The sequence below is a fragment of the Seriola dumerili genome, unplaced genomic scaffold, assembly GCF_002260705.1.
Source record: "Seriola dumerili isolate Sdu_G_001 unplaced genomic scaffold, Sdu_1.0 BDQW01000068.1, whole genome shotgun sequence".
Taxonomy (NCBI): domain Eukaryota; kingdom Metazoa; phylum Chordata; class Actinopteri; order Carangiformes; family Carangidae; genus Seriola; species Seriola dumerili.
Genome location: NW_019174323.1, coordinates 13,610,130 through 13,624,487, shown reverse-complemented (window position 1 = coordinate 13,624,487; position 14,358 = coordinate 13,610,130).

Sequence of the window (14,358 nt, the reverse complement as noted above, 5' to 3'; positions counted from 1 at the left end):
AGAAATAGACAGTGATCCTTAGCTGCTTTTGCTATACTTAAGTATCTGACTTGCACATGTATCATCATTATCTAATATATATCTTTTTTAAATTTTTAGTATTTGTTATTGACAGTTTGCAGTTCATATCTGACATAACGATGTATGTCACAAATATGTTAACTAATCAGCCATGTTTGCTTTTTTCACAGGTGTTTTTTTGTCTCCCATTTAAAAAAAAAAGTGATTAGTAGCATGTGTGTGTGTGTCTGTGTGTGTGTGAGGTTTATCTATCTGCTGTAACCTTTTTGGATACAGCATGTGACAGAGTACAATGAACATCGTATCCAGCAGGTGGCAGTGTTCCCCAACAGATGAACCGAAACCTGCAGTGCTGCTGCCTCCCTGCCAAAATGTTGCCACCACCTCACTTTTAAGTCCTCATGATGAATCCATGTCTTGTTAGCTTGTTTTGTCTCCATGCTTGGCTGACACAGTCAAAAGTGGAAAAATGTGCAAGTATTGTCTTGGTTAGGGCCAATGTGACACATATTATCATTTGTCTTTGATTTTTGTGGTTCATTTGTGTTCTGTTTGTAAGTGTTAAAACTGAAACATCCGAGGGTCAGCTAACAATATTTGTGCCACCACAGAGAAATCTGGATATTTGTTGTTGCACACAGCGAACTCGTGAAGTTCTCATTGTGTTAAATTACCCCTATTAAAAAATGAAAACCTTATTGCTGCAAAATTCTTGTTTTTCATAAATCAAGAAAAACTTGGGAGTTCGTGTGATGACATCTACTCCAACCACAATATAGACACTTTCAGCGCTGAACAAAAAGTGCTAATGCTAATCTGGAATGATTTGAGATCCATAGCACAAATGCTGAACACACTAAGGCTCAGTTGGATGATACTAATTGTTTCCATGTTAAAGTCTCACACACCAGAATAGATCAGATATTGTGTGAGTTAGACTCCATCCCATCTCTACAATAGAAGGCAGTTCAACCTAGTATACAAGTAACCATAAATTATCTTAGGAGTTTGTTACTCAGCCTGAAAGCGTCCTAACTCTCTTGCTCCCTGAGTTGTTTTTCCTGTTTGGTGCCCTGTGGCACTTTAGTGTGGTTTTCTCGAGAAGCATAAATTTGGCTCTTCAAGGTTCTCTGAGAATGAAATACCACTGTCTGCCTTTGCATGCTCAGACTGGGGGCTTTAGACCCGTACTGTGGTGGTTCTGTGTCCAACAGTGTGGGACAGGCTGGTGTCATGGGATTGGCTGCACCAGTCATGAACCGAGACGAGCATGAGTATGTGCAGTTCGTGTCTTTGTATCTCACCACCAAACACCAGAGCAATGCCGTGTCAGCTTTCTGTCGAGGAAAGGCCTGTGATAAAGGCTGGACGCGGAGACACCGGCGGCCGCGTAGACGTCTTATCACAGGGGTTACACTTCGTTGGGAGGTGGTGATGTCAGGTGGCACGGGTTCACTGGAGCTTCCTCACACACAAACAGCAGCAGAGAAGATCTGCCTTGAGAGGCCTGTGTTAGAAGAAGCTGGTTGCTGGCTTCTTTTCTCAAAATCGCTGCGATAGGCTTGTGTTTCGGTTTTGTGTGGTAACTGTGATGAGTTGTCCTGGGAAATACCAACAAGCCCTCAGTGTGATAGGTTTATTACTCTGGCATCATTGTAAAGAACAATTCTTTCTTTGCGGGTTGAAACCAGGTGGGGCTGTTTATCGATTTGCCATGTCATTTGCATATTGTAAAAACAATTTGTTACATACAGGTTATGTTAGGGTGGTTACCGGGTGGTTATCTGTGGAATTCTTTTTCTTGCAAGAAACTTCAGAGAGTAAAACGGCCTCGATAATGTGAAATATTAAATCTGTATTTACAATGGCGTGCGCTGTTTTCCCTGTTTTCTAGAAGCGACTAAACATCTTTTGGCTAAAAGAAACAGATGGACGGGGAAATACATGAGAAGACTGATTCCACTCTCATGTCTGTAGGCTAAAAATGCAGCTACGGCTAGCAGCCTGCTATGCTGCAATAGTTTGGCTCATAATCCTCGCGTAGAATGGCGATTTATCGTTTTCACACATCTTTAACGAAGTCAAGCTGTTTGCTGTCTTTTTGCTAAGCTAAGGTAGCACCTGCTGTAGCTTCATAGTTAATGTACAGACATGAAAGTGGTATCAATCTTTTTGTCTAACACTCAGAAATGAAAGTAAAGTTAATTCCCAAGTTGATGAATGTTTCCTTTAAATGATCCATTACGTGGGTCATTGATTATGTTGATTCCCTCCGTCTCAGTATGATTGGCAGTGAAGCTGCGTAGGCACCCAATGTGTTTCTACTATTTCGTCTCCTTCCTTAGACTTCTTCCTCTGCCATGGGAGTCTGTGGCGCTCCTTAGAACCGTTTGGTAAAAAGTTTTGAAATTTGGGACACTGGTTGGGGACACGCCCGTGATACTTTTCACCAAGTTTCATGTCTTTTCCTCAAGCACTCTAGCGCCACCAACAGGTCAAAGTTGGAAGTGTGTTCACGCATGTAACTTTTGAACTGTGTTGCTGAGTTTCAATAATGACCTACTATTGGATTATTTGGACCAATGCCTAATGTCAATTTTGATTCCTTTGCTTTATTGAATTTTTTGTTTTTTCGCTACTCCTCACACAAACTTTGTCCAATCTTCACTAAAATTGACACAGATTATGGTCTGATCAAGCCTGACAAAAGTTCACACATGGATTTTTAATTTTCCAAAACATTTGTCCGTCACAGCCGATTAAAAATGGCAGCGAAGCAGTCAAACAGGAAGTGAGGTCATATCTCAGCAATTCTTTTATGTATGAAAACTAAATTTCGTATATCGACTCAGGACCCCATCAGGAGGCGGCTCGCGGAATTTGGTGTCCTTTGACCTCCAGGAGGCACTGCAAAAAGAAAATTTGCATTTTAGCCTTATCACTGTTGATGTGTTTGTAAAATCAAAATTCCTATGTCTGGTCTTTTACCAGAATTGACTCAGATGTTCTTCAAACCAAGCCTGACAAAACTTTTGTTGGCTTTTTCATTTGGAAAAGTGTTAATCTGTCAGAGCCGACTGTAATTGGCGACAAAGGTGCCAAACAAGAAATAAAGTCATATCTCAGCCAATCTTAAATCAGCTGACATGAAACTTGCCCTTGACATAATGACATCATGTTTCCATGGCTAATCTGGCCGGCTGGGTTGCTTGGCCCCCACATCGCTTCTTGCAGCTATATTTGTTTGTTGTCTTTTCCCAGCCTCTCTACAGTGCTCATCTGTTGGTTCTTAGGTCAGAACCCACGGGTCCCTAGAGGCCCATAATTGGCCCTGTTAGTGATGTTCTTGTTTGCTGGGCTCTTGTGGCTTCTTCAACACTCTCAGCCTATGGCAAGGCCCTGTTCGGTCAGATGTGCTTACTTTGTAGAGGAGCCAATCACCAATTCATTCCCAAAGCCTCAGAGGTTCAAAAGCCAAGTGCATAATTGCCCCTTAAATCAATCTGCAAATTTCGTGGTATCCGAGCTGCAAACAGTTGGCCTGGAATCATTTATTCACAAGGAATGGCTGTCCATGGTATGTATTTAGAGTCATAGAAAATACTACAGTGTCCTGGAGAAAATTACATTTGAGTCACGGAAGATACATTGAATTATGGGCCTGTGGTTTCCATACATCTTACATTAAGCTTAGTACAATTCATCCTATTTGTTCACCCTTTATGTGTATCATTGTGTTTTTTGTGGTTCTGATGGTGGTACAGGCCACACAGCAAGAGCTCTGCATCCGAGAGGTTTCCCCCTCATAGTTTGAGAATTTTTCCCTCAATCTCTCTTCATGAACTTCAGTCAGCTGCCGAGTGTGAGACAGAGAGAGACATGAGAGGCAGACAGTGCGGTTGCAGCAGTGTCACTTTAAAAAACAGACAGGACTCATCTTCCTTAGTCTCTCCACCTTAATAACAGCTCCTCTCCACATACACACACACACACACACACACACACACACACACACACACACACTCACACACACGCACACACACTTTGATGCCTAGGGCTTTACGAGTTCTGTTAAATGCACACCGTCCTGCTCGCTCCCTCTCTCTCTGTCTCTCTTTTGAGTTTTCTGTCTCTATCTCCTTCTTCCTCCTTCTCTCCCTCCTTCTGTCTTTCTCCCTCTGTCTCTTCACTCCTCCTCCTCTCCTCCTCCTCTCCCTGCTGTATTTGCAGGCAGCTTTAGTGCCAGACACCCTGAGGCAGCGGTAGCGCCAGCGAGTCTTCCCACCTCTGTTTTTGTGGTGGGAGATGACATGTCGAAGCTTTGAAGGGCAGGGGAAGGGAGGGAGAGGGGGAGGGAACGGGAAGGGAAGGAGGGAGCACATCACTCGGCGCGGAGGAAAAGCAAGGGACCCAGAGAGAATGTCATGTGGCCTGCAGTCAGCCCAGATATTCTCTTTCTCTCTCTCTTTCTCGGACTGTCTATGTGGGCAGGCGGGAATGGCGACAGGAAGCAACCCCCCCCTTTCCTCCCTTCATCCTGTCCTAGCCTCCTTCAGCTCTTCACTCACTCACTCACTCACTCACTCACTCACTCACTCACTCACTCACTCTTCATGTCTCCCCCGCTTCACCACCCCCTTTTCCTCTCCTCCGTCCCACCTTCCACCCCTCCGCTCATGCTCCTTCTCTCCCTTCTCTGGGCCTAGTTTCTGTTGTGTGAGTTTCCCAAGCTGCATTTGTTTTTTTTCTCCCCCCCCCCGAACTCACATTCTTCTTTCGGTTTGTCTGCCTCCCTCACGCACAGGCGTGTCCGTGCATCATAACTCACTTGGCGTTGAAGTGTGCTGAGGTGTGTTGAGGTGTGTTGAGGTGTAAACTGTGAGTGAGTAGCAGACAAAACATGTTTGATTTTAGGTCCTTGGCCATTACTCATTCCCTCATGTGAGAGAGGAAAGCACCAGTACTTTTCCAAAAGTGTAGCTTCCACAAATACTTACAGTTCATATATTTTACATAAAATATGGTACGCAGGCCTGTGCCAGCAAAATTACTCACTCTTACTCTTACAAACATTCAGCAGAGAAATAGAAACAGCCGAATAAAATACCTGGAAGTGTGGGCTGGGCTTTCAGGTATTTAATTGTTTATATTTCCACTGAAGGAAAGCTCGGTTTGTGTACTAATTTGTGTATCACAGCAGCGGGATTAGCGCTGAGACAGACAGGATGGGGCCACGCAGAAATGATCAAACATCCTCTCAGATACGCTCTGTTGAATGTATGTGTTATAGTCTAGCTTTGTTTGGCTCACGGAGAAAACACAAGGCGCTCGTGGTGATTTTCTCCCAGTAAAGCGAATGAAATGATGAAAGGGGAAACAGAAGCCTCCACTGGAGTATATATATATAAAAAAGAAAAAAAAAGTTTCCACCGACTTTGATATGGGACTCTGATGGTACTTCAACCGTACCTGTCTGTTCTTATGTGGCTGCCTTCTCACCTGTGTTCTTTCAAAGCGATCACACACAAGTTAAACATTGTAAAACATCCCCTAAAACAGAGAGAGGGACTTTTTAGATGGGTAGTTTTCAAAGTGGAGACAGAAGACGCACCAATCAGTGCCCAAAGAGACATCAAACCACTTTTTGTCCCAAATTAGGGTTTGGGCTTTTTAAGTCTTATTCTTTTACTTTTCAGATCGACAAAGACGACACATGATTTGAGTTGCAGGCAAATGGCCTGAAGATAAAAACAAAAAGAGCAAGTTGCCTTTTCTGGCTTAGATGAGCTCAGTCGATGCTGAAACGTGTGTGTGCGTGTGCGTTTGTGTCTGTCTCGCTGTATGACATACTATTTGTGTTTGCATTTGTTTGTATGGATTGTATCACTGCAGGCCAGTTTGATATTTCGAGTCATTACCAGCGTCAGAAAGAGAAGAGATTACAGGTTACAGCAGCAATAACACACACTATTAGGAAGACAAGGTGTTATTATGCCTCTGGTGTCAGGTGAGATGTCAGAGCAACTAGTCTGTGTCATGCTTACAATTGCTGGATCAGCAGGCTTACACAGTAACAAGTGAGTAATACAAACAACATTAACAAAGACGCAGCCCTATAAATCCTTTTCTGAACCTTAATCTGAACGTTAAGTCATGTCATTTTCTGTTTGTTTGATTATTCGAGACATTAAGTTCCTGATTTCAAAGCAACAATAGATAAAATTTGACACAATATGGTATTTTTAAATGTCTGGTTGCGTAACTTGTCATCACATTGCAACACTGTTTTGGTTAGAGGCACAAACTGCTGTTACGGTGCAGTTTTTTTTTTTTCTTTCACTTTCAGATTTGAAATTTTCTATGAGAACTCTTCCCTTTACAATACAGTAAGTGTGTTAAAAGCATTAAGAAAATGCTCACGGCCGCAAATGTGAATGAGCACATAAATTTCGCCTGCCTCTTTTTTTTTTTCTTTTTTTTTTTTTCCCCTTCGTCTTTCTTGTTGCGTCTAAATTTTCCATGCCTGGCCTCCCTACTGCTGAGAGTGCTGTTCCTCGAAGCCGCAGTGTATTTTGAAGCAAGGTCGGGAGAGAGCCAGAGACTCCAAAATCAGGCACAAGACTCCCAGTGTTCCACTGTTCGGCTTGCTCTTGGCACCGACTCCTGACCAGAGAGGTCTAGCTAGCCACAGCCACTGTGTGTGTGTGTGTGTGTGTGTGTGTGTATGTGTGTGTGTGTGTGTGTGTTTGTGTATGAACCTATATATATAGCCCTGCCCCCTCCCAACTTCAAACCTATATAGAAATAGCTTTGGTTGACTAATTTATGGGCTCTCCCACATTGAAACAGTACCTAGGTGTGAGTCAGAAAGGCTTCGAGCACAGTTTCTATTGGCAGAATTTTCAGTTTTTGTTTTTACCCCCCCCCCCCTCTCTCCAATCCTTTCCCCATCAGATACACACAGCCTCCCCAGCAAGTAATGTATACATGTAACTGAAGTGGAGGTGGGCCCAGATGTACTGGAGTTTGACAAATCTGAACACACACAAGCAATTCAGGGGAGCTCTTCTAAATTGGTTCCATTCCTTGGCTGACAGTGGTGAGGTCATCCCCCACAGAAAAAGAGTCTGAGCTGGTGATTCTGACAACGCTCGGATTTCATACTTTCCCTGTTGCTGTCATTACAGACCATCATACAAAATGTCAAGTCTTTACAGGAGGATAGTCTGTCTTCAACCATAACCTGTTCTGAAAGATGGACCTACAGCATTGTGTTTTAAGAAAGGAAGAGAAAACGGTGTTGGGGGGATGGGGCTGGACCACACATCAAAACCTCACACTCGATTAACACATATGGATCTGACATTAATCCTGACGGTTCCTTTAAGTGTGTCAATGGAAAGCCATCCATCTGTCTTCATCCTCAGACGGAATATCCACCCGGGGTCTGGAAGTCTAGGACGCAACACGCAAAACCACAGCGAATATAAATAAATGGCTGTATTTCTCTCCCTGCTTTTGTCTGGTCAGGACACTCCGACGAGAGCCTGCCAAGTTGTGCATCTACATTTGGGTTTGGCTGTTCCCCTCTCCCGACAGCTCGGCCCGGGCCAAACCACAGGAAAAGGAAGCGAAAGGTCCTCTCTGAAGGGCTTATAAAATATTGTCCCGGGTAAAAAATGGCCGACGTGAATGGCAACATTCAGTCCCTCCATTACAAACAAAAGACCTTTGAAGGAGAGACACGGGTTAGTTTTTGCTCCCTTTGCCGCCCAAACCTTCGTCTTTTACTGTTTATTGGCACCACCATGGCGTAGTGATGGTTTCAAATTACCTGTAAATACCATCTAATATTAATAGTATCAGCACTGTCGCTGCACATATAGAGCATATTTCTAAAATTCTGCACATTCGGATCAGGTTTTAATGCCTGCACGTGACAAACTGTTAAGTCATATGTTTGTCTAATTTTCTCAACCAATGACTCGAGTTACAGCCACCACAGTTTGATCTGATATCAGTCACATGGGATTAGATCTTCCCTGGTTCAAATCCACGAAGCAGCTGCAGGAAAATCTTAGTTCAGAAGAGGTGATTCACTTCTTTCAGATGTGCCTTTGAGCAAGACATTCAAACCCTTAACTCCTCCAGTGGAGCTGCTTCGCTGAGCAACGGAATTAGTTTGTGGTTTTTCTCTGGCATCGCTGGAAACTCGTGGATTAAGAAAACATTGGAGAGAAGAGGAATTTATGTTGGGGGTCCTACTTACAGAAATCATTTTGGGAAACGCTTATTCACTTTCTTGCCAAGAATCAGATGAGACCGATACTACTATCGCAAGGGTGGCGTCAATCTTCTCAGCTAACGCCCAGCAAGGAAGTGAATTTCCCAAAGTGTCACACTATTTCTTTAATTACTACTGTGTATTACTGCACTAACTAAAAAGAAGTTAGTGCAAAACTAATTTGGTACATGCAAGAGCAGCAGCAGCAGCAGCAGCAGCAGCACACTAGTAGTAATATAAACACATCACAGTCAGAATCTCCTGAATAAAATAATAATAATAATAAAAAATAAAAAAAACATTTAGAAACTGTTGGATGCCATTTCAGGGTTTAAGTGCCAGAAATCCAAACCCTGAAATCTGTTCCACAGCAACTGCAAATAGCTGTTAACCAGTGCGCAGTTTACCTGCAGTGTAAATGCGCAGCCGTGAAATTGAAGTGATATGTGGTGGTGGTGGCGGTGGTGGTGGTGGTAAGCACCTCTTCCATTTCAGTGTTTTTCCATCTCTTGTCCATGGAGGTTTGCCCTCCCTCCAACATACACACAAACACACATATATAATACAAACCAATGTCACAAATACTTAAAGTCAAGCAGTAAAGCAAACTAATCACCTTCTACACACACAGATACAAACCAAACAGGCAAACGTGCACCACACACATCCTCCCACCCTCTGTCTCTCTCCTTGACAACGTCTGTGACACCTTATAGCTGCGCGGTGTACGTGCATGGAGACTTATGGATCTCCTTGTAATCATAAGAACACATTTGGAGAATGTTTTCGGTGCATGTGCACATACCTACAGACACGTGTGTACACTGTATCTAGACACGGAGGTGCATGAATGCATGGCTTAATGCACCAGTGCATGCAGTATACGCACGCATGAGGTGTCTGTTTGTGTGAGGGCTCGCTGTCCCCATGTGATGTGTGTTTGTGTGTGTGTGTGTGTGTGTGTGTGTGTGTGTGTGTGGAGGGCCATCTGGTCACCCTTGCCATGCCGTGGTCCCTGTGAAGTGCTGTCAGCATGGCCGTTGTGGTCTCCCGTGGCGACTGGAGGCTTGCTGCACAGCACTTCCAGCCCAGGCAGCCGACCTCAGAAAAGGAAATTTGGGTCGCTCAAATGGAGGGGTTGCTCCCGAGCTATTTACAGAGCCCTGTACCGGTCCAGCGCCACCCACGATATTCCATATGAGAAGCAGTGTGTGTGTGGTGCCTGTGGTGTGCTGTGTGTGTGAGTATTGGGGGGTAGGGGGGGGGGATGAATGGGGTTAGCAGGGTAAGTTTGTGTGTACTTGTGTCAGTGTATATGTGAATACATGTGCTTTTATGAGGAAATGCAGTCTTTACATTCATGCCTGCAGGCATACGTTGTGTGTTCTGGGACACAAACGCATGTGTATTTAATGCTTTATTAAAACCAATTATACCCCATTATCAGAAACGATTTATCTTTATAAACTGCAGCCAATTAGCCTGAATAATTAGCAACAAAGGTAAACAGTATACCTTTGCATACACTGAATCACTAACACTCCTCATTCATATACTGTAAGAACAGAAACCACAAACATGTTCCAGGAATCATGAATCATAAATCACTGTCAGATTAATGGATACTATATCTAAAGAGTGAAAACCAAAGCTGAGATGTAGGCGATTCTTTTCTAACCTTGCCTGTATAAACATCTGGGGCGTCATGGTTGCTGATCATGGAAATACGATGAGGATACGGAGAAGAGTGGAGCCTCAGATTAATGAGAAACCTGCCTGTAGGAAACTTTGGTTCAAGTGAGATCATGGGCATTTCTCTTTTGATGCCCATCAATTGGGTTTAGTGGTTTTCTAGTTGAGCGCTGTAGACTTGGGGGATAATGCTGAAACAGGACTGTGGATCCTTTCGTCAGGACGCTGAGGATTTGATTGAGTATTTTCACAGTGATAAACCACATCACGCCTACTGCAGACAAACATGTCTTGTATTGAGAATTGGGAAAATCAGTTGACCAGATAAACATGTCTGTAGCCATATCACAGACTGTGGTAAGATAGGTTTCATGTACAAGAGCTCAAATGACTACCTCGCCCACGTGCTCTTGATGTATCTGAGAGAGGTAAGCAAGTAAACAATCTCTTAACGCCCACAGACTGAGGACGGTCCACTGCCACCCAAGGGGAGACCTCCAGCATCTCTCAAAGTCTGCCTATGTTGTGAATATTAGGTTAAGGTTATTTTAGGCCGACCCACTCCAGAAGCAAATTACAGTGCAAGAAAGGGGGTGAAAAACCAAGTGGGCTGTCCACCGTGTAATTTTCCTGTTGCTCTTTCAAAGGATGAGGTATTCCTCGAGGAAGCCCTGTTAAATTTATAAGCCATGACCCCGCATCAGCGGGAAAGAGGCTACTCTGACAGGGAAGAGGAGGCACGGATGGAGCCGTATGACTTTATGTCTCGCGCTTGATGGAGTTATGCCGCCGCTTTTCAACACTTTGTGTGCACGTTCATTAGATTCAGAGCAGGTAATCAGAAGTTTGTCTGAGTCTGGCTCGGCTTTCAAAAGAAACTATCATGATAAATCATTCACTTTTCTGTCACCGTTTAGCAGTAATGCTCATGCATACCAAACTTGGCTGGTATAGGATTCCTGAATAAGACCCTCTGGCTGATCTGAAGAAACCTCACCCTGAATAAAGGTCTTTCCTGCCTGAACAAGAGAGCAGCTTTTAGAAGAATGAGGATGATCACTGCTTACTCGTCAAGTGTACCTGCAGACGTCTCAGCTTTAATTATGCCAGTCTGGGAGAATTACAGGCACCCTGGCATTACTTCTAATACACTAAGATACACACACTTACCTCTTCCTCATCAAAAGGTGCTATACTCGTCTTTTCTTATGCTTCAACTTCGCAGAGGCCTCAGACAACCAGCTCTGCGACTTTGATCTTTGCCAAGAATGCCTTACAGCTATAATTATACGTAAAACATCACATGCTAACGTGCAACAAGGGAATTCATGACGCTTGACAGCAAATGAGTGATCGAGTCGATAGATGATACTGTCACAATACACATATATACAGTACATCATTGATACCTCCTCCTCCAGTCTTCCAGAGCATCCTCCTCTAAAAGCTGCAGTATGAGGCCGTATATTCTTCCTCTTGAGCTTCCAAGGGGCCCCTGCTGTACTAGTGTGGGGAGGGGGAGGGGATGTGCGCTGCAGTGCGGCTTGCTGGTTAATTATGGGTCGCGAGCTGCAGCTCGGCTGGCCTGGGCGGGTGTTGGAGCCAGTGGGTCTGGCACAGGGAGGTCTGGCCACAGACCCCGGTGGTGACGGCATGAAGTCTGGGACGAGTCAGAACACCAGCCCGGGGTTTGGAGCATTCCTCGCATTCCCTCCTCCCATGGCTGCCTGCCTGTGTGTGTATGTGTATGAGGCAGAGAGCGAGGGAAGAATATGTGTGAAAGATGCAGTGTGTGTGTGCATGTTCATAAGGACATGTGCACAATATGTGTGCATGCATTACATCCGGGCTGAGTGGGAAGTGTATCAAAGCTAAAACAGAGCAGCATCAACGCAGGATCCGTTGTGATCCATCGGCAGCTGTCATTGTATCTGAGCTGAGAGTGAGAAGCACAGCTAAGTCCTTGATGAAAATGCTGTCACCAAATAGACAGATTTCCTTGGCACACTTGTGTAAGTAAGTCTTGAATGATTTTGACATGCACAGCCAGTTTAATGTCTTGTGAACTTGTTTGAAGCAGAGCTCAGTCTCATATGTTTTCCCAGTCACGGAACAGCTCTGTCCTGAAGGCAGAAGCCAGAAAAGACGCATAAAATATGTGATTTTCTACCATTATACAGTAAAAAAAAAAAACAATTAGAACTTTTTAAGGGCGAGAGTGATTCTCTGTGACCCAAGATTTACTCTCATGACAGAGAGGCACCCTTTAACTTTGAAACTCACCTTCATATAGTTTCACAATCACCATGTTTCTTCTCTGTAGAGGGTTATTTTAATGTGACGTGACAGATTGGCATCAGGACAACACATGTTGGGTATAAGAGACAGCAGAAAAAATCATTTAACAGAAGTTCACATAAGATCAAATTCAGTCTTTTTTTTTACACTTAACATATGTTTTATTAGTTTTTAAAGAATCCTTTGCAACAAACCGGATTAACACGAGAAGTGCTATTTGCCACTTGGCTGATAAATATGTTGTCACGCTCGAGGTGCAGTTCTGGTAAAGCTTCATTCTATTGTTTGGTAATTAGTTTCGTAGCGTAATTATTTTTTTAATGTTCAATGGAAAGAAAAATGTAACTTGGTGGCTTACTATTCATAGTGAAAATAAGAAAGACAAATTATTCAGACTCAATTAAATATTCATGAAATACTCAATAATTATTGATCTATATCAACAGCACTAACTAAAAAATAATTAAATGCCATTGTGTACACTGTCTCTGTTTGCGATAATTAAAAAGGAAATGATATATTCTAAAGATAGATTTCCTGTTCACTGATCTGAATGTGAACTCTTCTGTTTATAAGTGAGTGGCCCACTTCTTGCAGATCCCTATACGACAGAACGAGTATCATAATGTGCGTCCTAGTTATTAAGAGGCCTTACATTATTCTAAGTGGAAGTCAAGTGATGAGATTTTTAGTCTCATGCAATCTGGTCGGAGGCCACACAGCGGGCGACGAAAGCCTTTTTAAAGCATTTTTGTGTGTGTTCAGAGGAGACGAGACCTGCTGTATAGACACAGACAGGTGAGTAGGCTGTAAAAGACAACAAGGAAGGCTCCACACACCGAAAACACAGATCAAAGCAGGCTGCATGTCAACAGGCGGCTGTTTGTACATAGCTCAGGCAGCTCTTCGCAGATGTCTGCATCTCTTTCTCTACTGCACTGTCCGAGGATTTAAGCTCTTTTCAACCCAGCCACGTCAGCTCACCTGGATGTTGTAATAAATGTGCTGTGTAAACATGCTACAGTGTCAGTGTCAACATAAAGACATGTAGGAACCTTTTCTCATTCCGCTGCGGAAGTTTCACAACTTTAAGAGAGTGCCGCAGACTTATTTTTAGCTCTCTTGATGTTGAGCTGCGTTTAAAAAAAAAACTATAACACAGAAGGAACCTCCTCAATTTTGTCTTCATGTATCATACTCAAATCTATGCAGCTTCACCCGAAGGTAAAGAGTTAGTTTGCTCAAAAATAGCTCCAAAGTGGGGGAGAGGGCCACCAAAAAAGCCCTATTTCTTTCTCCCCACACAACCTTTATTTTGACAAGACTGGGAGAATAGGGTATTTATATATGGGGCTGTGTGCTGTGGTTTCTCCACAATTACAGAGTGGCAGTGCTTAGACTGGGAGGCGTGCTGGAGGTTTATGGAGGGGGACATGAGGGAGCGGGGACATGAGGGGACCAGCCCTCCTGAGCCTCTTACAACCTGACGTATAGAGTGAAATACCACACATTTGTACAGAAACATGACTTATACTGAAATACTCACACCAGCCAAGTGCACAGGCCTGAGAAATCCAAACAAAAACAAACTTCACAAAAACTTCAAACTCCAAAGAAGTTGATCTGTTAATATGAAAATGTATTTTATGCATTTAAAGGTATGAACAGAATTTTTCCAGGCTGAGCCAAACCTCTGTAGCCCCAAACCTTTACATTGCAACGAGGCTCGATTTCAGTGTTTAGAAGGTGGTCAGTAATGTTTTGAGTGGTTCTGGCGTGGGCCGGAGCTTCTCTTTGTAGATCTACTGTATTATGGTTGCGATATAAACAAGGATTTTCTACCAAGCGTCTTGCACAACCGCGGCAGGCCACGTTGAGGAGAACAGTGGGAGTTTGTGTTTGTTTCGTGGATGCTGTGTTGAATCTGGCATCGGCCTCTGCAGGGGTGAGCAGGGGGGGGAGCAGGGTTTGCGGTTCTGCCGGGGAGCCTGGAAGTCAGTCAGGGCGGTGGCTGAACCACCTTCCCTCCACAAGCCGACATCCACCCCACTCCCCAAACACAC